At 35.3% G+C, this 27,746-nt stretch overlaps 1 long non-coding RNA gene across 1 annotated transcript in view; it reads right to left on the bottom strand.

Moving 5' to 3' along the window:
• The window catches only part of LOC306663618, a 132,708-nt gene that overhangs the window by 91,261 nt on the left and 13,701 nt on the right, over window positions 1–27,746 (bottom strand). Inside the window, exon 3 of the long non-coding RNA XR_013764490.1 lies at window positions 5,043–5,110. This is a non-coding gene — a long non-coding RNA (uncharacterized lncRNA). The remainder of the gene's footprint in view (window positions 1–5,042; window positions 5,111–27,746) is intronic.

The raw sequence follows: 27,746 nt of genomic DNA, 5'->3' as shown, positions 1-27,746 counted from the left end.
AGAGGGACAGAAATTACCAGAATACCCAGTGGCAAAAAGGATGATCCCTTAAATATGTTGGGGAAACTGCATTTCCACAAGTAGAAGAATAAAATTAGATCATTATCTCACACCATATGTAAAAATCAACTCAAATATAAGACCTGAAATTATAAAACTATTAAAAGAAAACACGAGGGATTAATCACACATTGATCTAGGCAATGATTTTTTTTGTAATTTTCTTTTTTAATTTTTTAGAAAATTTTTGCAAGTTACCAAAGTAAAAATATACAAATGAGATTATATCAAACAAAAAAATCTTCTGTATAGCAAACAAAATAATCAGTATAGTGAAGAGACAACCTATGAATTAGAAGAAAATAATATTAGGTCATGTAATCCGATAAGGATTCCTTATGTATTCAGAATACATAAGGAACTCAAATAACTATAGAAACAAAACAGTCTGACTAAACAGGGGCAAGGGAACTAAATAGAGGCATTTCAAAGAAGACATACAAATGAGCAAGAGGTAGATAAAACATGTTCAGCATCACTGATCATCAGAAAAATCCAAACTGCAAGGAGACATCACTATGTGCTGGCTAGAATGGCCCTTATCAATGTAACCAAGGATAACAAGAGCAGGTAAGGATGTGGATAGAGAGGAATTTGGTACACAGGGAATGCAAATTTCACAGTCATTATGAAAAACGGTATGGTGGTTCCTCGAAAAATTGAAAAGAGAACTACCATATGATTCAGGGTCCCACCTCTTGGTATTTTTCTAGGATGTTTGAAATTAGTACATTAAATAGATCTCACTCCCAAGTGCATCGCAGCAGTATTCAAAATAGCCCAGGTATGGAATCAACCTCAGAGTCCATCAATGGATGAATGAGTAAAGAAAGTGTGGTTTACATACACAATAGAATGTGATGTATCCTTGAAAAAGAAGGGAGTTCTGTATTTCAACAACATAAATGAATCAGGAGAACATTATGCTAAGTGAAATAAGTCCAACAGAAAGAGAAATGCTGCATGCTCTCACTTAGATTAGATTTAAGTGCTTATTTGCTACTTCCAAATATTCTGCTCTGCAGGCCTTTTGACAACAATTCAGCTGGGGAGCCCACACACTAGAATGCAAAGTCTTACCAGCAGTTGCCCTTATTACCTTCCCAGGGACTTTTTGAGCTTTGGAGGATTGGCTGTGAGTGAGGCCAGGGAGTGGGATGGGGAAACTGTTCTCACTCTCTAAAAGCTTTATGTCTCCAAGAGAATAAAACCTGGTGAATTTTTTGTATTCACAGAATCTGCATTTGGGGACCAGTGACAATGAGCAAGGTAGGGTCGTAAGATACTTATTCCTCTCTCAGTTACTGCAAACAAACAAGGGGACACAGGTGAGAGCACTAATTGTTTTCACCAATTTCTGCCAGCATCCCTCAGTGAATAGTTGCTTTTTCCCTCTCTTTAACATGAATAGTAGGGTGTTGCTATCTTTTCAGTGTTTTAGTGTTTTCTTAGAAATTGTCATGAGAAAGTAGAAGAGGTTGTATTGAAGACTGCTTGCCAACTGCTATGCTTAACCAAAAATCAAACTAAAATATTTTTTAAAGTGGCTATTTCTGCTTAAATCAATAAAAAAGGGACTAACAGAATTACCCACCAAACCCTGGATATAACTTTTATTGATAAATAATAGGAATGTTAGGTCAGCCTTAGAATAAATGATTGGTCTATGTCCATAATATTCTTATGAAGGTTTGAGTAGTGTGTTTTAATGTCTCCTAAGTAATCATGGTACATGAATAACACAGATGAAAACTCTCCAGCATCTGTGAGAGTTAAACAAAGGCAACTGGCAGAAAGACTTTAGAGTCCTCTCAGCTTGACTACACCATAGACAGGTATCTTCCTGATAATAAACCCCTGACCTTCCTTTTCTTGGAGCGTTTTGTTTAAATCACTTGGAATGATTAATTTTTTCTCTGTCCCTGAAGATTTAAATCCTCTCCCTGACTCTAGTGTCCAAGCTCAGCCATGTCTTTCTGAAAGATTAGGAACCATCCATTTGAAATGTAATCATCAGGAAAAAGAGTGTCCCTATTTCCCAGTCTCTGTGGGAACGTAGGAACCCACCTTCTTCAAATGCAAATCAGCAAACACAAAATTAACCACCTCTCCCCTCAGTAACTTCCTCCAGTGACTTTGCACCAGCTGACCTCCATTCTTAAAAGTCTCCCACCTTTTATTTCAACAGACTTGAGTTTGATCACGTTCTCCTATTGCAATTGTCCTGAATAGTCTTTCTTGCCTGTTTAACTCTGGTGCAAAATTTTTCATTGATAGAAATATGTTTTCACACTTGCATTTTCATGGAAGTTATGGAGACTGTGTTTTTAGATAAATGTAGACTTATTTATTTCTCAGTTTGTAGTTGTAAACCTGATCATTTCTGTTGATGTTCCAAAATGTTACGTGGTTCAAAAACTTTTTTCCAAGACTGAAACAATAAAATATTATGAAAGAAAAGTGCACCATAATATAAGGAGAAACTGTTTAATCGAAAAGCAGTTGAAAGCAAAATAACTGATTTTATGTATATGATTTTCCCATTTTCCATTTTTACCCCTTCCTCCTTCCTTCCTGCCTGCCTTCTATTTTTTTTTCCATTCTTTTTTTTTTTTTTTTACTCTTTTCTTTCTTCTTTATTCTTTGTAGGCTTCTCTTCTCAGGTAAATACTGTAATTTAAAGGACACAATCTGCTTTCAAATATGTTTCAATTATCATTTTAAAAGGAGAAAATATTCAGTGAACTTTGGGAAATTTTATATGACTCATAGAATTTACCCTAAACACAATGTCTGTTAAATTTATAAAATGTCTTGATCATGGTTGAGAAAAACTTTATGAATTCAGTTGATTTTCTTGCTTCATATCAAACATAGAGAAAATAAGAGGTGATTCTTAACATTTTTAGCAACCCAGGGGTCTCCCACACATCTTGATCTTGCCAGATTGTAAAGCAATTCATTTTGAGCCAATTGCAATTCATTTATTGCTTATTTTCTTGTTGTTATTATAATATTTCCACTCACAATGTGGAGGATGTTGATATCATTGCTACAGCACTGCTGATTCATCCAATATTGGGAATTTTAGAACTCGAATATCTATAAGAACCACAACAAGTGCTTGTTAGAAGTACAAATATCTGAACCCACTCCCAGCAATTCTAATTCAAGTGGCTCAGAATGTACATTTTGAACAAGCACCTTAGGTCTTTTGTTTTATGTAGGAGAGTAAAAATTTTTTAATTATTTATTTATTTTTAAATTTTTTACAGACTGCGTTTTGAATCATTGTACACAAATGGGGTACATCATTTCGTTTCTATGGTTGTACATGATGTAGATTCATACCATTCATGTAATCATACGTGTACATAGGGTGATGATAGCTGTCTCATTCCACCATTTTTCATACCCCCGCCCCCTTTCATTTCCTTCTACATGATCTAAAGTTCCTCCATTCTTCTTTCACTCTTCTCCCCACCACCCCCATTATATATCATCCACTTATCAGGGAAAACATTCAGCTTTTGGTGTTTTGGGATTGGCTTATTTCACTTAGCATGATTTTCTCCAATTCCATCCATTTATTTGCAAATGCCATAATACTATTCTTGTGTATACAAACACAACGGAATATTATTCAGCCATAAAGGAGAGTAAAATTTTGAGAAACATTGATTTTGCTGTGGTTTGGATATGAGGTGTCTCCCAAAATCTCCTGTTAATGCAAGAATATTCAGAGGCAAAATGACTGGATTATGAGAGCTGCAACCTCATCAGTCCATCGAGACATGAAAGAAGTAACTGGGTGGCAAATGTAGGCAGGTGGGGTGTGGCTAAAGAAGGTGGGTCATCAGGGGGCATGCTCTGAAGGTTGCATCATCCCTGAGGCTCCTTTCCAGTTCCACCTCTGCTTCCGACCCTACCATAGGCTGAGCAGCTTTTCTCCACAGCATCCGTCCCCATGATGTGCTCTGCCATGTGGGCCCAGAGCAAGGAAGTGGACCATCTAGGAACTGAGACCTCTGAGATTGTAAGCCCCAAATAAACTTTTCCTCCTCTAAGTTGTTCTTGTTAGTTATTCTGGTCATAGTGATGAAAAGCTATCTAAAACACAGGTGGAATAAAACATGCAAACTGAGAAAATTCAAGAAGTAAAACATTGAAAAGATTTGCTCAGAGAGAGGATGCACATGCATATGCTCATCAAGTAAGAATAAATGAAAAAGACGCACACGCCAGCCCTGGTCGTGCAGGCCCTCCATTCAATTTCACTCAACCTCAGCAATGACCACCTGGCATAAGAAGAAAGTTGTACTTCAACCATTCTGTTCTTTTAAAATAAAATCAGTTTAAGTTGTAATAATTTAATGTTAGTCACCTAAAAATGAAATCCTATTCCTACACCTCTTAAACCAGTCACATATTTATATTCTCATGTGATCATATGTTGCTGACATCCAAGCATTTTCATTCTATTAGCATTAAGAAAATTGTTATACATGTATTTTACCAAATTTTTCCTCAATCCATTTTCACAATGTTAATAGTTTTTCTATAATACTTCAAATAAAGTACAATGTTCAATGTACTTTTATTTCTCTTAGGAGAACTAAGTGATAAATGAGCTGATAATACACTGTCAGTAAATAAATATTATTGGCTTACTGTTACTCTTCTCAGAAATTTAAAAAGAAATTTAAAAAAACACACACACAGTGACAATAGAAATAGAAAAAAAAAATTTCTAAGCAGTTTTTTATGGCAAGGCAATTCTAAAATCTAAAATGCCATGGAGATTGGTCATGACCTCTATTTGAAGAGACCAGACCTATGCTGCTGCCTCCCACATGAGTATGAAATAGCATTGAAATGGCATTCTCCAAAAGATAATCATATTGTTTTCTAATAACAATTTTGTGACAACAAAGTATTTAACCTACGTGATAGATAAGGACTTGGAGTAGGTTTCCACTTACCTTCAGCATTCATCCAATGCAGTGGGAGCTTGCCTATGTAAGTGGTATTGGCATCACACCCAGTATGACTTTTTTTTTTAATTTATTTTTATAGTAAACAAATGGGACACATGTTCTTTCTGTTTGTACATGGAGTAACAGCATACCATTTGCATATTCATAAATTTACATAGAGTAATGATGTTTGATTCATTCCATTATTTTTTTCCTTCCCCCCCACCCCTCCAACCTCTTTTCCCTCTATACAGTCCCTCCTTCCTCCATTCTTGTCCCACTCCCACCCCCCATTAAGTGTCATCATCTGCTTATCAGTGAGATCATTCCTCTTTTGGATTTTTGAGATTGGCTTATCTCACTTAACATGATATTCTCCAATTTCATCCATTTGTCTGCAAATGCCATAATTTTATCATTCTTTATGGCACAGTAATATTCCATTGTATATATATACCACAGTTTCTTTATCCATTCATCAATTGAAGGGCATCTAGGTTGGTTCCATAGTCTGGCTATAGTGAATTGAGCAGCTATGAACATTGATGTGGCTGTATCTCTGTAGTGTGCTGATTTTAAGTTCTTTGGGTATAGGCCAAGGAGTGGGATAGCTGGGTCAAATGGTAGGTCCATTCCAAGTTTTCTAAGGAATCTCCACACTGCTTTCCAGAGTGGCGGCACTAATTTGCAACCCCACCAGCAATGTATGAGTGTACCTTTTTCTCCACATCCTCTCCAACACCTATTGTTGCTTGTATTCTTGATAATCACCATTCTAATTGGGGTGAGATGGAATCTTAGTGTAGTTTTGATTTGCATTTCTCTTATTACTAGAGATGTTGAACATTTTTTCATATATCTGTTGATTGCTTGTACATCTTCTTCTGTGAAGTGTCTGTTCATTTCCTTAGACCATTTTTTGATTGGGTTATTTATATTATTGGTGTAGACTTTTGTGAGTTCTTTATAGATTCTGGAAATTAGTGCTCTATCTGAAGTATGAGAGGCAAAGATATTCTCCCACTCTATAGGCTCTCTCTTCGCATTGCTGATAGTTTCCTTTGCTGAGAGAAAGCTTTTTAGTTTGAATCTATCCCAGTTATTGATTCTTGCTTTTATTTCTTGTGCTATGGGAGTCCTGTTAAGGAAGTCTGATCCTAAGCCAACAAGGTGAAGATTTGGACCTACTTTTTCTTCTATAAGATGCAGGGTCTCTGGTCTGATTTCAAGGTCCTTGATCCATTGTGAGTTGGGTTTTGTGCAGGATGACAGATAGGGGTTTAGTTTCATTCTGTTGCATATGGATTTCCAGTTTTCCCAGCACCATTTGTTGAAGAGGCTATCTTTTCTCCATTGCATATTTTTGGCCCCTTTGTCTAGTATTAGAAAAATGTATTTATTTGGGTTTGTGTCCGTGTCCTCTATTGTGTACCATTGATCTACCTGTCTATTTTGGAACCAATACCATGCTGTTTTTGTTACTATTGCTTTGTAGTATAGTTGAAGTTCTGGTATTGCGATACCCCCTGTTTCATTCTTCCTGCTAAGGATTGCTTTAGCTATTCTGGGTTTCTTATTCTTCCAGATGAATTTCATGATTGCTTGCTCTATTTCTGTGAGGTACATCATTGGGATTTTAATTGGAATTGCATTGAATCTGTATAGCACTTTTGGTAGTATGGCCATTTTGACAATATTAATTCTGCCTATCCAAGAACATGGAAGATCTTTCCATCTTCTAAGGTCTTCCTTAATTTCTTTCTTCAGTGTTTTGTAGTTTTCATTGTAGAGATCTTTTACCTCTTTGGTTAGATTGATACCCAAGTATTTTTTTTTTTTTTTTGAGGCTATTGCAAATGGAGTTGTTTTCCTCATTTCCCTTTTAGATGTTTCATTGCTTGTGTACAAAAATGCTGTAGATTTATGTGTGTTGATTTTATAGCCTGCCCTTTGCTGAATTCATTGATGAGGTCAAGAAGTTTTCTGGAGGAGGTTTTTGGATCCTCTAAATATAGAATCATGTCCTCTGCAAATAGTGACAGCTTAAGTTCCTCTTTTCCTATTTGTATCCCTTTAATTTCTTTAGTCTGCCTAATTGCTCTGGCTAGAGTTTCGAGGACAATGTTGAATAGAAGTGGTGAAAGAGGACATCCCTGTCTTGTTCCCATTTTTAAAGGGAATGTTTCGGTTTTTCTCCATTAAGAATGATGTTGACCATGGGCTTAGCATAAATAGCCTTTACAATGTTCAGGTATGTTCCTACTATCCCTATTTTTTCTAGTGTTTTCAGCATGAAGGGGTGTTGTATTTTGTCAAATGCTTTTTCTACGTCAATTGAAATAATCATATGATTCTTATCCTTAAGTCTATTGACATGATGGATTACGTTTATTGATTTATGAATGTTGAACCATCCTTGCATTCCAGGAATGAACTCCACTTGATCGTGGTGCACAATTTTCTTAATATGATTTTGGATATGGTTTGCCAATATTTTGTTAAGGATCTTTGCATCTATATTCATCAAGGATATTGGTCTAAAATTTTCTTTCCTTGATGTGTCTTTTCCTGGTTTGGGTATGAGGGTGATATTAGCTTCATAGAATGAGTTCGGTAGAGTACCCTCCTTTTCTATTTCCTGGAATACTTTGAGAAGTATTGGAATGAGTTCTTTGAAGGTCTTGTCAAACTCGGCTGAGAATCAGTCTGGTCCTGGTAGATTTTTAATGGCTTCTTCTATTTCATTGCTTGATATTGATCTGTTTAAATTGTGTATGTCCTCCTGGTTCAGTTTGGGAGGAGGATATGTCTCTAGAAATTTGTCAATGTCTTCGGTACTTTCTATTTTGTTGGAATACAGATTTTCAAAGTAGCTTCTCATTATGTTCTGTATCTCAGTGGTGTCTGTTGTGATATTTCCTTTTGCATCATGTATTTTAGTAATTTGAGTCTTCTCTCTCCTTCTCTTTGTTAGTGTGGCTAAGGGTTTATCTATTTTGTTTACTTTTCAAAGAACCAACTTTTTGTTATGTCAATTTTTTTAATAGTTTCTTTTGTTTCAATTTCATTGATTTCAGCTCTGATTTTAATTATTTCCTATCTTCTACTACTTTTGCTGTTATTCTGTTCTTCTTTTTCCTAGGGCTTTGAGCTGTAATGTTAGGTCATTTAATTGTTGACTTTTCATTCTTTTCTGGAATGCGCTCCATGCAATGAATTTTCCGCTTAGTACCGCTTTCATAGTGTCCCAGAGATTTTGGTATGTTTTATCATCATTCTCATTGACCTCTAAGAATTTTTTAATCTCCTCCCTGATGTATTTTGTTATCCATCTTTCATTCAATAGCATATTATTTAGTCTCCAAGTGTTGGAGTAATTTCCTTTTTTACTTTGTCATTGATTTCTACTCTCAGTCCATTATGATCTGATAGAACACAAGGCAGTATCTCTATTTTTTGCATTTCCTAAGGTCTGCTTTGTGGCATAACATATGGTCTATTTTCGAGAAGGTTCCATGTGCTGCTGTGAAGAAAGTGTATCCGCTCATTGATGGATGGAATATTCTATATATGTCTATTAAGTCTAGGTTATTGATTGTGTTATTGAGTTCTATGGTTTCTTTGGTTGGATTTTGTTTGGAAGATCTATCTAGTGGTGACAGCGGTGCATTAAAGTCGCCCAGAATTATTGTGTTGTCGTCTATGTGATTCTTGAAATTGAGAAGGATTTGTTTGATGTACAGGGATGCACCATTGTTTGGGGCATAAATATTTACTATCATTATGTCTTCCTGATTTATGGTTCCCTTAAGCAGTATGAAATGTCCTTCTTTATCCCTTCTGACTAACTTTGGCTTGAAGTCCACTTTATCTGATATAAGGATGGAAACCCCCGCTTTTTTACTGGGTCCATGTGTGTGGTAGATTTTTTCCCATCCTTTCACCTTTAGTCTGTAGATGTCTTTTTCTATGAGATGAGTCTCTTGCAGGCAGCATATTGTTGGGTCTTTCTTTTTAATCCATTCTGCCAGTCTATGTCTTTTGATTGAGGAGTTTAGGCCATTAACATTCAGGGTTATTATTGAGAAATGATTTGTATTCCCAGCCATTTGGCTTATTTTTGGTTTTTAAGTTGGCTTGGTTTCTCCTTTGAGTGTTTTTTCTCTAAGGTAGTTCCTCCCTTTGCTGACCTACATTGTTGTTTTTCATTTCCTCCTCATGGAATATTTTGTTGAGAACATTCTGTAGTGCAGTGTAAATTCTTTTAACTTTTGTTTATCATGGAAGGATTTTATTTCATCTTCAAATCTGAAGGTTAGTGTTACTGGGTATAGGATTCTTGGTTGGCAACCATCTTCTTTGAGAGCTTGAAATATGTTGGTCCAGGCCCTTCTAGCTTTTAGAGTCTGGGTTGAGAAGTCTGCTGCTATCCTTATTGGTCTCCCCCTATATGTAATCTGATGCTTTTCTCTCGCAGCCTTCAAAATCCTATCTTTATTTTGAATGTTAGGCATTTTCATTTTAATGTGCCTTGGTGTGGATCCGTTGTGATTCTGTGCATTGGGTGTTCTGTAAGCCTCTTGTATTTGATTTTCCATTTCATTCTTCAGGTTTGGGAAATTTTCTGATATTATTTCATTAAATAGGTTGTTCATTTCTTTGGTTTGTTTCTCTGTGCCTTCCTCAATCCCAATAATTCTTAAATTTGGTCTTTTCATGATGTCCCATAGTTCTTGGAGATTCTGTTCATGATTTCTTACCATCTTCTCTGTTTGAGCGACTTTATTTTCAAGATTAAATATTTTGTCTTCATTGTCTGAGGTTCTGTCTTCCAAGTGGTCTAGTCTGTTGGTGATGCTTTCCATTGAGTTTTTTATTTGGTTTATTGTCTCCTTCATTTCGAGGATTTCCGTTTGGTTTTTTTTGAGAATCTCTATCTCTTTGTTGAAATGATCTTTTGCTTCCTGCAGGTGCTCTTTCAGTTTATTGGTATTATCATTCATTGCCTGCATTTGCTCTCTTATCTCATCCTTTGCTTCGTGAATCATCTTAATCATGTATAATCTGAAGTCCTTTTCTGACATTTCTTCTAACATACTGTCATTGGATTCTATTAATATAGAATCTAGATTTGTATGGATCATTTTCTTCCCTTGTTTTTTCATGTTGTTCATGTATCTTCCCCTCTAGTGCTGCAGATCTGGGGTATTACAGATTTCCCCTATAGGCTTATAGTTGTCCTATAGGTTTCCAAAACCCTTTCTTTAAGGGGAGATCAATATTACCAGTGCCCAAGTCAGACACTATGCAATCCTAAACCAAATAGCCCCTATGGGGACAATAACATTATGTAAATAAGGGAGAAAGCGACTCTGAGGGTACAGGTAAACAGAAGGAAAAGAAAGCAAGAAACGTAAAGAAATAAAAACTTAAATATTTTTTTTAAAAAAGGAGAAAAAAGAAAATCTACTGTATAATAGTCATATACTAATGAAACCTCCCAGTGTTCAGTAGCCTGATGCATGAGAGGTACCTGACAATGAGCTTCAAGCCTCCAGCAGGCGTCTCAGGATGAGATTTGCCCCACCTAAAGATCGGAGCTATGGCTTCCAGGATTATCCAAGATGGCTGCTCTGGCTTCCAAAAATGTTGGCAAATGGGGAGCTGCAGCTCAGGGGTGGACATGGTCAGCTGGAGGTCCTGGAGACAGGATGCAGTTGGTCCAGCAGTGGTCCTGGAGGTCAGGTGTGTTTGGTGTGGTTGTGGGATCCAGGAGGCCGGGTGCAATCAGTTGGTCTGGGTTCCCGGTGATAGGGCACAGTCAGTTGGTCTGGGGGTCCTGGCGGCAGGGAGCAGTCAGTTGATGTGAGGGCCCAGAGGCAGGGAGTGATCAGTTGGGCTGAGGGATCCTGGAGACGGGACTCGGTCAGTCCAGCCAGGGGTCCCACAGGGCCTGGCTGTTGTCTCAAAATGGCAGCAGCCACGTGTAATCAAACCTGTAGGTACTGTAACAGTGAACTTCCAGGCAGCAGCAGGCAGCTGGTTCTCCACTGGCAGTCTGCGGTAATCTGCTGGCAGCTGTCGGACGATTGGGAGGTGAACCTCAAGCTTTGGGTGATGGATAGGGGTAAGGCAGGCAATGGACAGGCGAGAGGCAGGCGAGAGGCAGGCAAATGGCGGATGATAGATGCCTGACAGTGAGCAATCTGCTCTCAAAAAAGGCATTGATATGCTGGCAGATTGCAGGTGATCACAGCAGACAAATGGGGTAAAGAGCAGGGGATGGATAAATAGCAAAAACTGCCTCACCGAGAAACAGATATCCTCTGCTTGAATCCGGCGTTTCAGAGCGACAAGGAACGCAGCCTCCCTCTAGACCACCATCTTGGATCTTCCCCCATTATGACTCTTAATGGCTGCCTTCTGGAGACAAGTTGGAAGATAGGATTTTCATATTTTAAAATAATATTAACATGATTTATGCTATTAAACAAAGTAAGCATTAAGTAAATGCCTGCATTCATAAATTGTTTCTATAAAAAGAAAACTAAAAGGAAGTACATAGAAAAGGTGAATCACAGTTTTAGGACTTTGGTTGAACTTTTGCTGGTTACCTTCCATCTTTTAGGTTATGTGGGTAAGGTTGCCCTAGTTAGATATTGGATTAGGTCTCTAACCATTGTCCCTGCACCCATATACATCATGTCCTCCCCCACTCCCAGGACCTCCATCTGCCAATCAGAATTATTTCCTATTTACCTTTGTGCTGAGAGTTTGAGTATGATCTTTTGACCCATTCAAAAATTACTTCTGCATATGTGAAACCAAATACAGAAATATAATATGTATAGTATATAAAAAAACATACATACTTCTCAGAGGGTCTCTGTTATCACACACCTAAATCAATAGACACGTCTAATAAGTACACGTTGGCATTGAGTGAGTGAGGTGAAGTGGGGCCATTTGTGTTAATAATCAAAATTCTAAAGACTTGTGAGTGGGAATAATTTGCTTATGCATCTTCATTATCCTTCAAATAGTTTTCAACTCCACTTTCTAGCTTTGGTTATCTTAAATTCTTAATAACATCATCTCTCAACATTTCTACTATATTAGGTCTTGTATGATGTATTTACTGGTGAATGTTTATCATTCTCAGACCTAGTGCTCTTTGCTCTGAATGCCTTCTAGCTATTTGAAGTGCCATGAATGGAAAAATATAATCATACATGCAAAGTCTTATTTAATTTATTTTTTAATAAATTTATATAATGCCTCAAAATTCTCACTAACAATGCAGAATAATTATACCAAAGTAATGCAATTAGTTTTTTTTCACACTTCTCGGAAAGGTTCTGCTTAATTTCCACTACAGATCATAATTAAAACATGTAAATTATTAATATGTGTTTATCCTTTTATTAGAACCTCTGTTTGCCTAATTAACTAGATATATAAATCTTGTTAGTATTTTTGGCGGCTAAATGAGTTGATTAGTTAGTTGTCCCTAGTTCTTATGTTCTTTCATGTTAGCACAAATAATAAGGTGGTTTGTTTGTATGGTTTTGGTACTGGAGATTGAGCCCATGGGTGCTTAGTCACTGAGCCACATCCCCAGCCCTTTTTATTTATTTTATTTCAAGACAGGATCTCGCTAAGTTTTTAGGGCCTCACTAATTTGCTGAGGCTGGCCTCAAACTTGTGATCTCCTACATTGGCCTCCCAAGTCGTTGAGATTACAGCATGCACCACCACACCCAGCAATAATAAGTTTTTAATTCAAGAAATACCTATAGAGAATCTACAGAAGAAAAAATACTAAATGTCCTGAAATTGAATTTTTCTGCCTCATGAAAGCTGATTGTGTGCATCTCTTCACAAGACTGTGTTCACTGACATAACATTAAATATTTGCAAGAAGCCATAATAGGAATATTTACACCATGGTCACCAGGGAATTGGATACATGGGCTTTTGTTTTTCCCTGAGAGCTGATTTTTCAGCATACTTCTTATTAATTGCCAGATATCATCCTCATCCTCAAAGATGTTATTGTCAAGTGGTGGGATAGAAACAAATGAACTTTTAAGATTTTCACACTGAAAAGATAAGTCTAGAACCAGTGTGGAAGTTATTAATACAAGAATAATATTGGAAGCATCAGGACTCCTAGAAATGACTGGGAATGTGGTTGAATAGGGATGGAGACCTAAACTGAGAAAATTAAAGTGGAAATGTAAAGGTGAGCATAGACTTTTGGAAGAGGTTGACTTGAAATTAATACATTGGTCTTCACTATCATTCATGAGTGTTAAACTGCAATAGAAATTGTTTTGTTACATTCATTAGATGAAATATGTGAAAGTGCTACTTTTATACATTGGAGGACAGGTAGTGCAGGACAGTAATGTCTAAGAGAAGTAAAAAGAAAAAGAAATATGTTGCAAAGCAGGGAGATGGATCCAAAGGAGAGCCCAGAGTTCTTGCTGATTTAAGAGAATAGAGGTTGGAGTTTGCTGTGGCTGAGGCAGCAGTAATATTCAGGCCAGAGTGCAAGAAACTGGAACTTAGGGTATGGGTGGGGGGGGAAAGAGACACACTACACACACACACACACACACAAAAACACACAAACACACACACACAAGGTGACGGGGAGAAAAAGAGGTCTTCTCAGGAGTTTCTCTGAAGCTCTGGCAAAGTAATTTGTGCTTGCATGCAAAGAAACATCACCCAAACTGAGGATTAAAGAACTACTGGAAAGAATAATACAATCCTCAATGCACCCACAATGGTGGGGATAGCTCATGTCCTACTAGCTAGAATAGAAAGAGCTAAAATTTACTAGGCATTTAGTAATGCCATCAGAAGGTATCAGCATTAGTATTTTTCTCAAATTAGTTCCAGAAAGAAGCTGCTGTTGACCTATCTAACAAAGTTAAAAGAAAGCTTTGAAGGATTCAGATTATGAGCCATAGAAAAATCCTACATTTTATATAAAAAAAATTAAACAAAACAGTGCACCCAACCATGGCAGTCACCAATGAAAAGGTACCAAGTATGCAAACATTCAGGAAAATATAACCAATAACCAGGAGAAAAATTAACTGGAAGAAAAAATTAATAGTAATGGACACAGAAATGGGAGAGATTAATCATAAAGGATGTTAAGATAACTGTTGTACACATTAAAATATATTGAAGGGAAAATGAACAGAATAATGGGAAATGAAAGATACAATACATATCCAAATGGAAATTTTATTGATGATAGATATGTGAAATGAAAAATGCATAGGAAGAGGGTAATTGCAATTTAAACACTGCAGAATGATCAGTTAACTTGAAGACACAGCAATATAAGCAATTCAAAATGAAATGCAGAAAAAATTGAAGGAAAAAAAATGACCAGCACCTCAATAAAGAACAGAAAAATGTCAAAATGGTCTAACTTAGGTATAATTAGAGATTCAGGAAGAAAAGCTAGAAGAGGGGGCAAAAAATATTTGAATAAATAATATTAAAATTTTTCCAAATTTTACAACTACGAATTCATGGATGAAAGAACCACCATACACCCAAAGCAAAACCAGAATAAGACAAAAACCAAGTAAACAAACAAAAAGCAAAGAAAATTATCCTAAGGCCGAAGTTGGGTGAAAATAGTAGATGCAGCCAACATGCAGGACAAAGACAGGAGGGAGAGAAGTCTTTTTGTCAGAACCATGGGAACAGAAATCACTGGAATGACACCTTTAAATTTCTAGAAAATATCGAATAATATATCCAATAATATAGAAAGCCATACAAAGATGTTTTTGGATAAAAATAACTGAGAGAATTCAGAGTTGGAAATCTTTTCCTATAAGGGAGATTTTCAGGAAGTCTGAGAATGATACCAGATTAAATTGCATTCACACAAAGAAATAAAATCCACAAGATATGACAAATACAAGGGTAAATATAATGAATGTTTTAAAAAGTTTTCATTACTTTTAAAAGACAGTTAAAGAAAATAGGGCTGGGGATATAGCTCAGTTGGTAGAGTGCTTGCCTTGCAAGCATAAGGTCCTGGGTTCAATCCCCAGCACCGCCAAAAAAAAAAAAAAAAAAGTATTGTAGGATCTGTGACATGTGTAGATTAAAGAATATGATAAAATAACAAAAGCAGTTGAGAGTGTAACAGTGTCCATGTTCTTATGGAATATACAACTGGTGTAATATCTGGAGGAAGACTGTGATGAGTTACATGTGTCTAATGTGTGATTAAGACCCAACAGTGGAGATGGATTCAGCAAGCATATTCAATTCATTAATAAGAAAATGAGAAAAGGCAGAAAAGGGAATAACTAACAGATGGCTCAATGTAAAAAGGGAAATATCCAGTCTAAAATGGGCAAAAAATCTGAAGAGACGTTTTCTCCAAAGAAGATAGATACATGACTAAAAATCACATTGAAAGTTGTTCAACATCATTAGCCATCAGGGAAATGCAAATCAAAACCAAAATGAAAACATACCACTGGCTGTTTTCGACAATAAAAGATAACAGATAATAACAACTGTTGGCATGAATGTAGGGAAATGGGAACCTTCCACAACTGCCTTGCAAAATACTGTAGCAGGTCCTCAAGTGGTTAAGCATGAAGATATCTTAAGATTTACCACTTATATAAATATAAGTTCCTAAATATATATGAAGAGAAATGGAAACATATGCGCATGCAAAGACTTGTACACAAATGTTTGTGGCAGCAGTATTCATAATAGTCAAAGAGTGGAAGCAGCCCAAATGTCTGTGAACTGATTAATACATAAATAATGGAATATTATTTAGCAATAAATAAAATTGAATACTGAGGCATTCTACAATCTGAATAAACCTTGAAAATATTATGCTAAGTCAAAGAAACCATTACAAAAGGAGTTCATACTGAATGATTCCATTTATAAGAGATGTCCAGAATAAGCAAATCTATGGAGATGGAAAGTAGACTAGTGTTTGCTTAGTGTAGAGGGAGGTGGATGAGGAGTGGAAAAGGAAGCCTGGTTTCTTTGGGAGTAATGGAATCATTCTAAAAACAACTGTGGTAATGGATATGCAACTCTGTGAATATACTAAAAGCCATTCATTGAATTATTCCATATAAATGAGTGAACTGTGTGCTATGTGAGTTACATCTTATAGGATTATCTCACAAACAGAACAGATAAAATGAATAGGAAATTTAAATGATGATTTAATTAAGCCCAACCATATAAATAATTATGGGAAATGTAACTGTTTAAACAGTTCAATTGAGTGGCAGAAAATATCAAATGGATTTAAAAAAAAAAAAAGCAAAACACAAGTATATGTTGCATATAAGAAATCCACTTTAAATTAAAAGACATATAGGTTAAAATAAAATTATGGAAATAATTAGGCATGCTAATACTATTCAAGAGAAAGGTGAATGGGTTATATTAAATGAGAGAAATGGAATTGAGAAGAAGGAATATTATCAGACACGATGTGTGGCTTTCACCATGATAAAAGTATCAAGTTTTCAAGAATATGTGTTTCTAATGTGCATGTACCTAGAAAGAGCTTCAAAATTCATGAGGCAAAAATTGATAGACTTATACAGAGAAACTGAGAAATCCACATTTAATTGGTGGTTACAATGCTCTTCACCCTTGAATTGATGCAAGTAGACACAATATCAGGAAAGATATATAAAGATATATAAAGCTTGAACATTACCAACTAACTTGACCAAGTTGATGTTCATAGAACCCTCTACCCAACAAAAACAAAACTGAAATATCCATTTCAGTTGTGCATGAAACATTCACCAAGATGAACACAGTTTATAAAATACTATGTGACCTGACCATGACAAAGAAGCACAAGATATAAATATCGAAAATGAAAGAAGAGGAATTATTGAAATTTTATAGATGGACATTAGAAGGACAATAAGGAAACATTTGGGAATGTTATAATTTTGACAAGATGAAATGCATAAACTCTTTGAAAGACATAGTATTAAAGCCCACTAGAGAAACAATATAGTTAAGGGAGGAGAAATAATTTCTGCCGTTCTGTTGCTTAGTAGAGTGACTATAAGTTATGACAATGCACTGTGTATTTCATAAAAAGCTAGAAGAAAGTTTTCAGTACAAAGAAATTACAAATGTTTCAGAAATAAATATGCTCGCCTCTATTCAAGCATTATTCAATGTATATGTGTACCCAAATATCACATGGTACCCCATAAATGTGTATAATTTTTAATGTGTCAGTTTAAAAGAAAAAAAGAAGCAACAGATAATTAGAATAATATAACGTAGTCATAAATCAGCAATTCTGTGTTGTCCTTAACTTTCTGCATCTCCCTTCCATCTCCATAATCTTCCAGAAGTACACATACTTCTTATTTTGATATTATGTTTTGGATTGACCAATAATTTAATGATATGCATCATGTAGAGTAGCTGTTTTAGAATTAATAGTATCTGGGAGTTATCAGATTCCACATATAAATTAACTAAGAGAAATTGATGTTATTTATTATATTCCATTAATGAAAAGGGGTTTAATAAAATTTGTGTTAAAAAGCATGTTTGTTTGTGCCTACCCAGGGGGAAAAACACAAGCAAAATAAGAACATTCCTCCTCAAACTTCAGGTTTAGGACAGGCAAAGTTAAAAGTATCTCCTCTTTTCTATTTATCAGAAATCATGGCTAAGGGCTGGGGTATATATATATAGCACATGCTAGGCCCTGGGTTCTATTCCCAGCACCACAGAAACAAAACAAAACAAATCACTGCTAAGTGACAAGAAGAATAAAAAACAGAACACAAACTCATATTGCATGAGAGGTGTTATTAAAGTAGAGTCCTAAAATTAATATCCTAGAGAAATACTTTAAAAAACTATGGATGTAAATGTTATGTGAGATACGAAATATCAGACAAAATGGAACAACAGAAAATGAATTTTACTGTGCCACCTAATACAATTAAAAATGGAAAAAAAATAAAAAAAGAAATGCTTTTCAGACATTGGACTTGAGAGAATTTAGGACCTGAAGGAGATGAAGCAAATGATATGAGCCTTATGATTGATGCAGCTGTGGCTCACGGTAAACTTCCAGTTTGCATTGTGAAGCTGAGTACCCTGGCCAAGCCATTTAAGTAAAGTTGAAGAAAAAGAGCTGAGAATCTGAGAAGGCAAAGCAGGCAAGAATTTGCATAGACGATTGTAAGAGAGATGCAAAGTTAGAAAATTAATGGATATTTCAGAGGGTCTCCTTGGGTCTTCAGTGGAGTACTGATTGAGGAATACATTTGAGATAACCATGGAGACCAGGAAGAAAACTAGAAAACTCTCTGATAAGGGAAATTGGAATTATCCTTGAGGCTTACATTGGAATAGGAATGTTGTGTGTACCCCTCAACTGTTATGGAAACCCTCATAATTCAGAAGGTATCGGGTAGAAGAATAAAAAGTGATTGCCTCCAAAATAGGGCAAAATTAATCAAACTATTCCTTCTCTGCTCCTACTAACAGGAAAGTCTGGAAGGATCAAACCATCTCTAAGTAACTTGATTACATACCACTAAAATAGGTCATCTGAGCCAGGCATAGCCTTATCATTAAAAAAAAAAAATCAACTATATTTCTGTATTTGTGAGAATATAAAAATATCCAGTACCTACCAATGCAAAATTTAAAATGTCTGGAATTCATCAAAACTTAGCAGGCCTGGAGATAAATAGGGTCTTTAATGAAGAGAAAGTTAACTCATAGAAACTAACGATAATGTAGTTGTTTTATCTACATTTTATGTATTTATGTAGAGAGAAGAAAAATTAGTCATGTGAAGGAGAAACTTGTAGAAGATATGTTTCTTCTCAAACTTTCAGAGGTGCAATACACAATGTCTGATTTGAAAAGTCACTGAATGGAACCAACAGGTTAGATAACACGAGACGTAAGTGATTAATAAACTTGAATACAAAGAATTAGAAAATATCCAAAATGAAACAGAAAAGAGAAATATCAACAACAGCAGCAACACCCAAAACCCAAAACAAAGTAACAAAACAGCATTGGTTGACTGTTGGAAGATGTGTGCGACTGAAGTTCCTGAAGAAGAAATGAAAGGGGGCAACAGAAGGCGAAGGATACAAATTACTAATATTGGGACTGGAAGAGGTGACATCATTCTTCATTCTACAGATTTGAAAGGATAATAATACAGTACTATGAACTTATGCTTTAAAAAATTAAATAATCTGAGAAAAATTCTTTAAGGAACCCAAATACCAAACTCACTCATTTAGAAACAGATAATGGTATGTCTATTAAGGAGACAGAATTTTGTAGTTAAAAACTTTGCCACAAGGAAAATTTTAGTATCAGGTGACTTTATTGGTGAGTTCTACCAAACATTTAAGAAAAAAATTTTATGTACAAATTCCTTCATAAAAGGGAAGAGGAGGAATTACTTTACAATTTATTCTATGAGGCTACCAATACCCTGAACCAAAACCAGCAGGAGATGTTACAAGGCCACAGTAGTTCAGATGGATATCCTTCATGACATATATGCTAAAATTCCCTCCAAAATGTTACCAAGATGATCCCAGTAATCTACTAAATGGACGATATATCATGACCAGGTGTGGGTTTTCCCAGTACTGTAAGGATGATTTAATATTTTAAAATTAATCAATATGTCACCATGTTAACAGATGACAAAAGAGAAAAGTATGATCATCTCAATAGATTTTGTAAAAGCATTTGGCAAAGTTCAACATCTATACTTGATTAAAAAAAACTCAGACAGCTTAGAATAAAAAGAACTTCCTCAAACTGATTCAGGGTATCTATGAAATACCCACAGCAAACATCATATTTACTGGCAAGAGAACTAATGCTTTTTATTCTAACAGAAATGAGTGAATATTACTGAGGGTACCAGAAAGTATTTTCTAAAATTCCTTCTCTGTACTCTCATAGTGGTGACTTTATCTTATTTTTCCTGAACCACTTTATGTTTATCACTGACATCCATACTTTAATATTTCCTTATTCCTCACTTGGGTTCATTATTGTTATATTAATCTTTGTAAAAGTCCTTATACCATTCTCTTTGTAAAAGTCTCTTATACCATTCTCATCATTTCAAAACTTGTAATAAGAATGAAGTTACAAAATGTGTGATTTTTGGAAGCTGTATCATAAACTATGTCCAGTTTGCTTCAAGTATGTTGTGTGTACCTTGGACTTAATTGTCACTCTATGAGGTAGGTTCTACTGTTCCCAGTTTGTAGATAAGAAGATTGAGGCACTGAGAGGTTAAACATCTTGGCCAAGATCTCAGAAAATAAAGGTGTTGAAATTCAAATTTGGATAATTTATCTTCAGCAGTGATAACCACAAAATATACTTAATTTCAATTCCTGAAATTATTTGATTAATTGATTTTACCTCTTTGCTTATTTCAGATTGCCCCAAGACATGAACCCCTGCATATTTTCTAAGTCATCCTTTACTGTTTACTATAATAAAATTCCTTTTCTTTGTAAAATCCAATATTCACAGGTTCTTAAAAGGATTGAATGTGAAAATAGCCTTATAAAAATGTTCCACAGATAGTTCTTCTGTCCCTTATCTTCTTTCTTCTTCTCTATTTTTTTTCCTTCTCTAACATACATTATTATTATATCATTATCAATTATTTTCATGTTAAACAGAAGAACTCTCTTTTCTTTGATCCCTTCTCAAATTCTCCATGGTGGAAACTTTATCCATTCTTAGGTAATACCCTCCTTAGAGTCGTCTTCCTTTGTTCACACGTTGAATTTTAAGATTTTATTTTCTTTTGATTTTCATTTTCATGGTGGAAGGAAATAAATTAAATGGTTTGTTTCTTGTACATTGTACCATTCTTGACACATATTCAATAAATGCTTAGAGAAAGAAATTGATTCATAAGATGACCTCTTACTTATATTTTTTACAATAACCTATTACCTAACCTTAAATCTGACAACAACTTTTGCTTTATTCTTGAAGTCTTACTGATTTTTACCAAAGTGGGTAAAAGTAATTTCTTTATCTAAATCCCTACAGTCTATTGTGACATTCTTGTGTCATGTACAGTGTTCTCTTTCGTTTTATAATTTTGGACATAGTTTGGAATTAAGCTTTACATGTTTTATATTAACTTATGTTTCCTTACAAAAGAGTACATTATCTTGTATATTGTGGAACAATGCTATTTTATTGAATACAATCAAATTTTGTGTACTGAGAAACGGATGGAATTTTAAATTATGGATAATGGGGAATGCGATGTAATTTTAAAAGTTAGACATTTAAAACAAAGTCCAGGATTATTATTTTTAAATTTCATTAGTTAAAGTTACAAGTATAAACATTGGAAAGTTAATATAATTAAGAATTTTAAGTTCTGCATAGCTGGTACTGAATAGTCCAATGGAAGTTTTAGTTCAACCAAAACATCAGTGACCAATACTAAGAATAAAAACTTTAGAGGAACCTCTCAGAATTTAGGACTCTCTTGAAATTGTTTTGATTTTTGGAGGCAGAGGAGAAATTAAATTTCTTCTAAAATATAGCTGCTATTTTTTCACGTATATCTGGGATGCTGTGGGGTCTGGTCTGATGTATTTTTGGATATTTTCCATCTGACAAGCAAAGCATGTCAAACCCTCTTATCTTGATGGGTGTTGAGGTTGAATGGACCCACCTCAAAATAGGCATATAAGGGTGGAGAGAGACATGTCTCCATGGTTTAGGTATTCAGTTTCAATAAAAGCGCCAATGATGAATCAATAGCCTCTTCACAAAAGGGTACACCTGGTAACCACATCATGGGAAGCCCCAGAGTGCTCCATAATGAGGAGACTGCTTCCCACTGTCAGAGGTTCCAGTAGAAAAACACCAGACATTAATACTGTGGCTCAAATGGGACCTCAGGGGTATGTGGCCCTCTCTTGCCATGGCCTTTAAGGCACTCGTCCCAGTCAAGAGAATTTCCTCTCACACTTAAAACAATCATTTGCATTACAAGCACGTAAAATATCAGTACAACTAAATATACTTTCAGTAGTGGAAACCACAACAGCATTGGATTGACATAACAGATCCCACCCATAACATCACTTAGATTTCCTTTCCCACTATGGACACTGCCAAAAAACCATCTGTGGTACTTGGTACCTCTCCTCCCATGGGACCAAGTAAGCCGGTTACTTGAATGACTATATCCAACATACATTTTGCATCCCTCTTCTCCCTCCAATTCCTGGACATGCTTACATTCCTGGCCTTCGCGTCCTCTTAGAGAGGAGAAGACCTACACCACCATCATACTCTTTCCCTTTAAAGCAGCTGAGGTTGGCATAACAGGAAAGCAGAGACTAGTAGGGGCCTAGAGAGAGAGAAGAGCTGCACACCAAAAAGCAAAGTGCATTTATTTCAGATTTCAAGACAAACTATAGTTCATCTATATTTGTTTCACAAGGACTTACCTATATGTTTGGTGTTTGCTCTCCAATGGGACACAATTGTCAGCTTTGCAAATTGCCACGAAGCAGTAAGAGCCTTCATGTTAGTCAATGATTCATCTATGGTTTTCAACAAGAGCTTTTTCTCAGAGGATTCTTCAAAGAATCAAAAATACCTTACAGCATATAGGACCCTTTATAAGACCACAAAAACAAAGAAAAAACTTAGATCAACTATCTTTTTGTGAATCAACCTAAGATTGGCATGGTAGATGGCAAGAGTGGGAAGAACTATAAGACAGCTGTTATTTTCATTCTTCCCAGTGAGAATTACATGCCACTCCTCTGTTTCCTGAAGTGAACTAACTAGAAGTTTTAAGCTTCTGCTTTCTCTTATGAATTTTTCTCTTTTCATGCTAATATGTATGCTAGTCCCTTTAACTGTTTTCTGAAAGGAAGTAAGTAGAATTTCTTCTGCCATTCCAGAATAAGTCTCAGTACAGGTTGTTACAATGGAGCGGATCTCAGGTTCCTCACCACAGTGGAGAGGAACTGTCCCTCCATCCTTCCCCCTCTGTGCCCCTGGTCCAGCCCATGCCTGAGGATCAGCAGCTCCAGCACACTAGGGAGACAGCATCTTTGAACCTACCTTCTTGTTGTCAGCATGTGGCTGCCTTCCCAATTTCTTTTTATTCACAGGCAATAAAGTGGAGGTCCACTTACTTCCTGGCTAATCATACAGTTTATCTCCTGGTTGACCCCCCAATTTGATTGACATGCTTACTACCAATTCTCACCGACTTCCCTTAAATCCTGTTGTCAGCCCGTGTGACTCTCATACTTGCAGAAATCCTCATCATTGTCTATGTCCTAGATTGGTTGCCAAAATATCTGTCGATAACTGTAAAAAATCTGAGATTTTTACCTCACTTGCAAGATAATAAGTTAGCCTGCCACAGATTGATGAATGCCAGAAGGAGACACAAGACTCCTGGGTCCAGATAAAGGACGCTATTTTTCATGGCAACAAAATTAGCCAGAACATTTGAATTTTTGTATCGATTGAATGGACCTCCTTCACTTCTCAGAGGAAGAGGTGAAGAAGCCCAGATGACCCCTGAAAATATGATGAATTTCAGGAGAGGAAGTCTAAGCATGGATGGAGAATTAAGTCTCATAAGAGAAAGTAAGCCTGACTTTCATTGGAGTCTTTTTCTTTATTATGCCAGGCAGCAAGGAAACCTACTCTTGCTTTAGAGTTAAACACTGTATCTTCCAAATCTGGTTGTTATGCAAATATTCTTGAAAAAAAGAGTCCAGAACAAAGATCAGCCAATGCCTCCCTCACAAGACATGTAAGCACTTAAGAAATCCACTGAAAATTGTCTCAACAATAACAATAATATAAAATTATCACTAAACAGAATCCACATTTTTCCTTCTAAAAATCACAGGTTCTTCTGGAGAGTTGGAATTAAGAATCTCTTTCATAATAAGCAAATGCTCCCCATATCAATTCAGTCTTATTATCTCTAAAATCAAAATGGATGATTCAGTGTTTCTTGTATTAATTTCATACAATCAACCCTAAATCTGCACAATATTTTATTGAAGTTGAAATACTTATTTTCATTTCTCTGATTAGCTATTAAAATCATGATTCCCCAGCAACTATGTGATCTCAGAGATAGTGCTAAAATGCTTTTGAATGAGAAAGGGAGGAAACAAATCATAGAGCATTGTATGTGAGCTGGACAATTTCAAGAGAATCTTGAAATTTCCTACTTGACATATGTTGGTGACATTGAAAGGGTGTTCAGAGGGCCTTAAATTCTAGTCTGAAATATTAATGCATGTTTACTTTGTAATAACATGTCTAGATAAGAGAACTGACAAGTACAGTTATGATCTGCTTATATTTAATTGTAGTAGTGATTTAATGGTCCATATGGAGCAGGAAGTGTTGCTTCACAAAAATTACACATTCACACAATTTTTGAGGATTGGAACAGTGTTTCCCCCTCAAAACTGGCAATATAAATTTATAGTTTACTTATTGTTAGTTACAAACTACAATTTTTAGCACAATTTGGATACTAAATTCTGGTTTATTATAGGAATTTAATTACCAATGAAAACATGAGTTTCTAATTATTCTTCAAATTGTATTCTTAGCATATAAACCCAAAACCAAGAAAAAAATTTTAAAAACAGAACATAAACAATGCAATCTAGATTCATGCTTGTGAAAATAATATATTCAAGGTCTTATTCTGATCAAAACTTCATTGAGTACTTATTACCTACCTACCGTCTATTACTTAAAGTGCATATGTAGAGTAAAATTGGGTCTAGCAGAGGTAAAATGTATAATACTACAATATGAAGGATAGAATCCTACTACTACCACTACAGAAGCATTTTAGATATTTCTCAGGAACTCTAACCTTTGTGTTTTACAAATACTTCATGTTGGAGCATTCAGAATAAATAAAGTTAGGTCTGAGAAATAATCGATTCCTTCATCTGTGCAGTTAGTACCATCAACATATAAGGAAATTGTAGAGAGATAGATAAAACAATACCATGAAAATGTCATGGAAAATGTCATATGCACATATATAGTAATTTTCATGCTACTTGTTTCTCTGTATCTATCTGAATATCTATACCATGTTTTCTTCCTCATTAGCTTTCTCTATAGGTTATGGAGTTGAAGTCAATTGCTACCCACATCACTGATCAGCATTATACCTAAATGCTTTCTGTTCATGTTCTAAAAAATTCCTTCTGGTGTGTAAGATAGTGCTTGACACACAGAAGTTGCTGTGTGTCAGTTACCTGAGTAACTGAAATTCTACTTCTTCCCAAACAAGAAAGCAAGGTTGTCTTTTTGCTTTTTCAATGAATCTCTCTCTCATCTCTCTCTCTCTCTCTCTCTCTCTCTCTCTCTCTCTCTCTCTCTCTCTCTCTCTCTCTCTCTCTCTCTCTCTCTCTCTCTTATGTTTTCTGGAGAACTTGAACTAATACAACATGTATATACATGTCAATTTTATTTATGGTTTGTATGTGGACATTTATTGCATATCAGTATACATCAAATAAAAATAAATAGAGCATGAAAAAGAATAATAGTAATAGTAATTGTGTCTGGACAATAAAGCTCAGAATGTGGATATGTTTCTCAAACACTGCAAAACAGTGAAAAAGAAAATTTTGGATTTTAAAAGCTGTATTCAGAGCAAGAGCAATGCAGATAGATAGTTCTGTCTTCTAAATAACCTAAAGAACTGTTTTGATCTAGAAAAGGCAAGAGGGAAAGAAAATTCAAGATGAAGGAAGAATTAGTATGATTAATCTCTGAATATACTCATGTATTCTACCTTCCAAATCTTAGTTCTATAGTTTTCAAATATAATATACAAATGATTTAATGTAGTAAGTAATGAAGTATGAGTGAAAAGAGGAACTGATCTAACCTTGAACAATTCACCTAAATTCTTTGGACTTAATTTCCTAGATTATAAAAGAAGGTGGTTGGAAATGTACTTCTTTTCTTAAGACTTTTTGTGGATGAAGGAATGTATGAGCAAATTAGATCGATAAGCATACTTACCTTCCTACTAACCAACAATACTCCCAACTATAAATAATAATGCTTATTAGGAGGTCTGATAACTGTAGCCCTCACCTCAGGCACCTTGGCATTTTGACTAAAGAGATTGTAAAACAGTATGCCCACCTTCTAATCTGAGTGGTTATTGAGGCATAGACAGCATGACAAAGAGACAAGTAATGTCAAATCGACCAATTGGATCTCTTGCAATTTTCCATGTAAGAAGAGTGGAAGCAGACATTAATTGACTGTTTAGTTTTGGCTCAAGAATATACCAATAAAAATCCCCTATGTGCTAGCTCTTACTGGCCCAGTTCTGCCAACAAAATTTTTTTTTAATTTTTTGATGTTTTGCATCAGAGATTCTTAAAAATTTGTTCTTTTTAGAAATACATGACAGTAAAGTGTATTTTGACATATTATAAATACATGGAATATAATTATGATTTATATATTAAGATCCCATTCTTGTGGTTGTACATGATGTGGAGTTTCACTGGTGGTGAATTCATATATGAACATGGGAAAGTTACATCTGAGTCATTCCATGGTCTTTCCTATTCCTATGCCCATCCATTCCCTTCATTTCCCTTTGTCTAATACAACTGAACTTCTATTCTCCACCCTCTTATGTGTTGGCATATACATATCAGAGAGAATATCTGACCTTTGGTTTTTTTGTATTGGCTTACTTCACTTAGCCTGATAGTCTCTGGATCCTCCCTTTACCAGAAAAAATCATAAAGCATTCTTTTTCATGACTAATATTCCACTGTGTATATTCCACATTTTCTTTAGCCATTCTTCTGTGGAAGGGCACCTTGTTTGGTTACAGAGCTTAGTTATTGTGAGTTGAGCTGCTATAAACATTGATGTGGCTGTGCTGGCTGAGGCAGAAATCTTGATACATGTTGGAAATTAATTGGAAAGTCAGGTGACTTTGCCATTTATCTGACATCAAAATATGTTCATTATGTGTGAAGTCTCACTGCTATGAAATAAACAATTAAGTGAAAGGGCATTACTCTTCTTGGATGTCTCTTTTCTATATGAATAGGCCTCATAACTTGTTGAGGATAAAATTCTTGACTTATTTATTATAATCCTCTGATTGATCCTAGTGCAAAATCTGCTCATCATAAGTGCTCCTTAAATTTTGCATGGAACAAAGATACATATGCAAAGTTTAGGGAACATAGTCACATTTTTCTTTTTAATGCAAAATATTTTTATTTAAATGGAAACTTATATGACTCATCAATTTTATAATTGATTTGACAAATAATTCAGAACACTGTGACATTTTTAACTTGTAATGAGTATGGAAAATAGTTTTAAAAATAGAAAACCTAGGTGGTTTTCTGAAGAATAGCATAAGTATATTCCATATTTTATTTAGAAATAGTTTAATTTACTCTCATTTGTCTGCTTATTATCAATAAATGTCATATTATAATCATTTTAGAAGAGAAGGCATAACATGATACTATGGAGGATAGTTTTTAAATTTGCAAAAACTCAAGAAAATTAAAATGGAAAGCAACGAATTGTTTAGAATTA

Source organism: Sciurus vulgaris, assembly GCF_902686455.1.
Source record: "Sciurus vulgaris genome assembly, chromosome: 1".
NCBI lineage: Eukaryota > Metazoa > Chordata > Mammalia > Rodentia > Sciuridae > Sciurus > Sciurus vulgaris.
The sequence above is the reverse complement of the archived record's forward strand: the minus strand, read 5'-3'. Positions and strand labels throughout refer to the sequence as shown.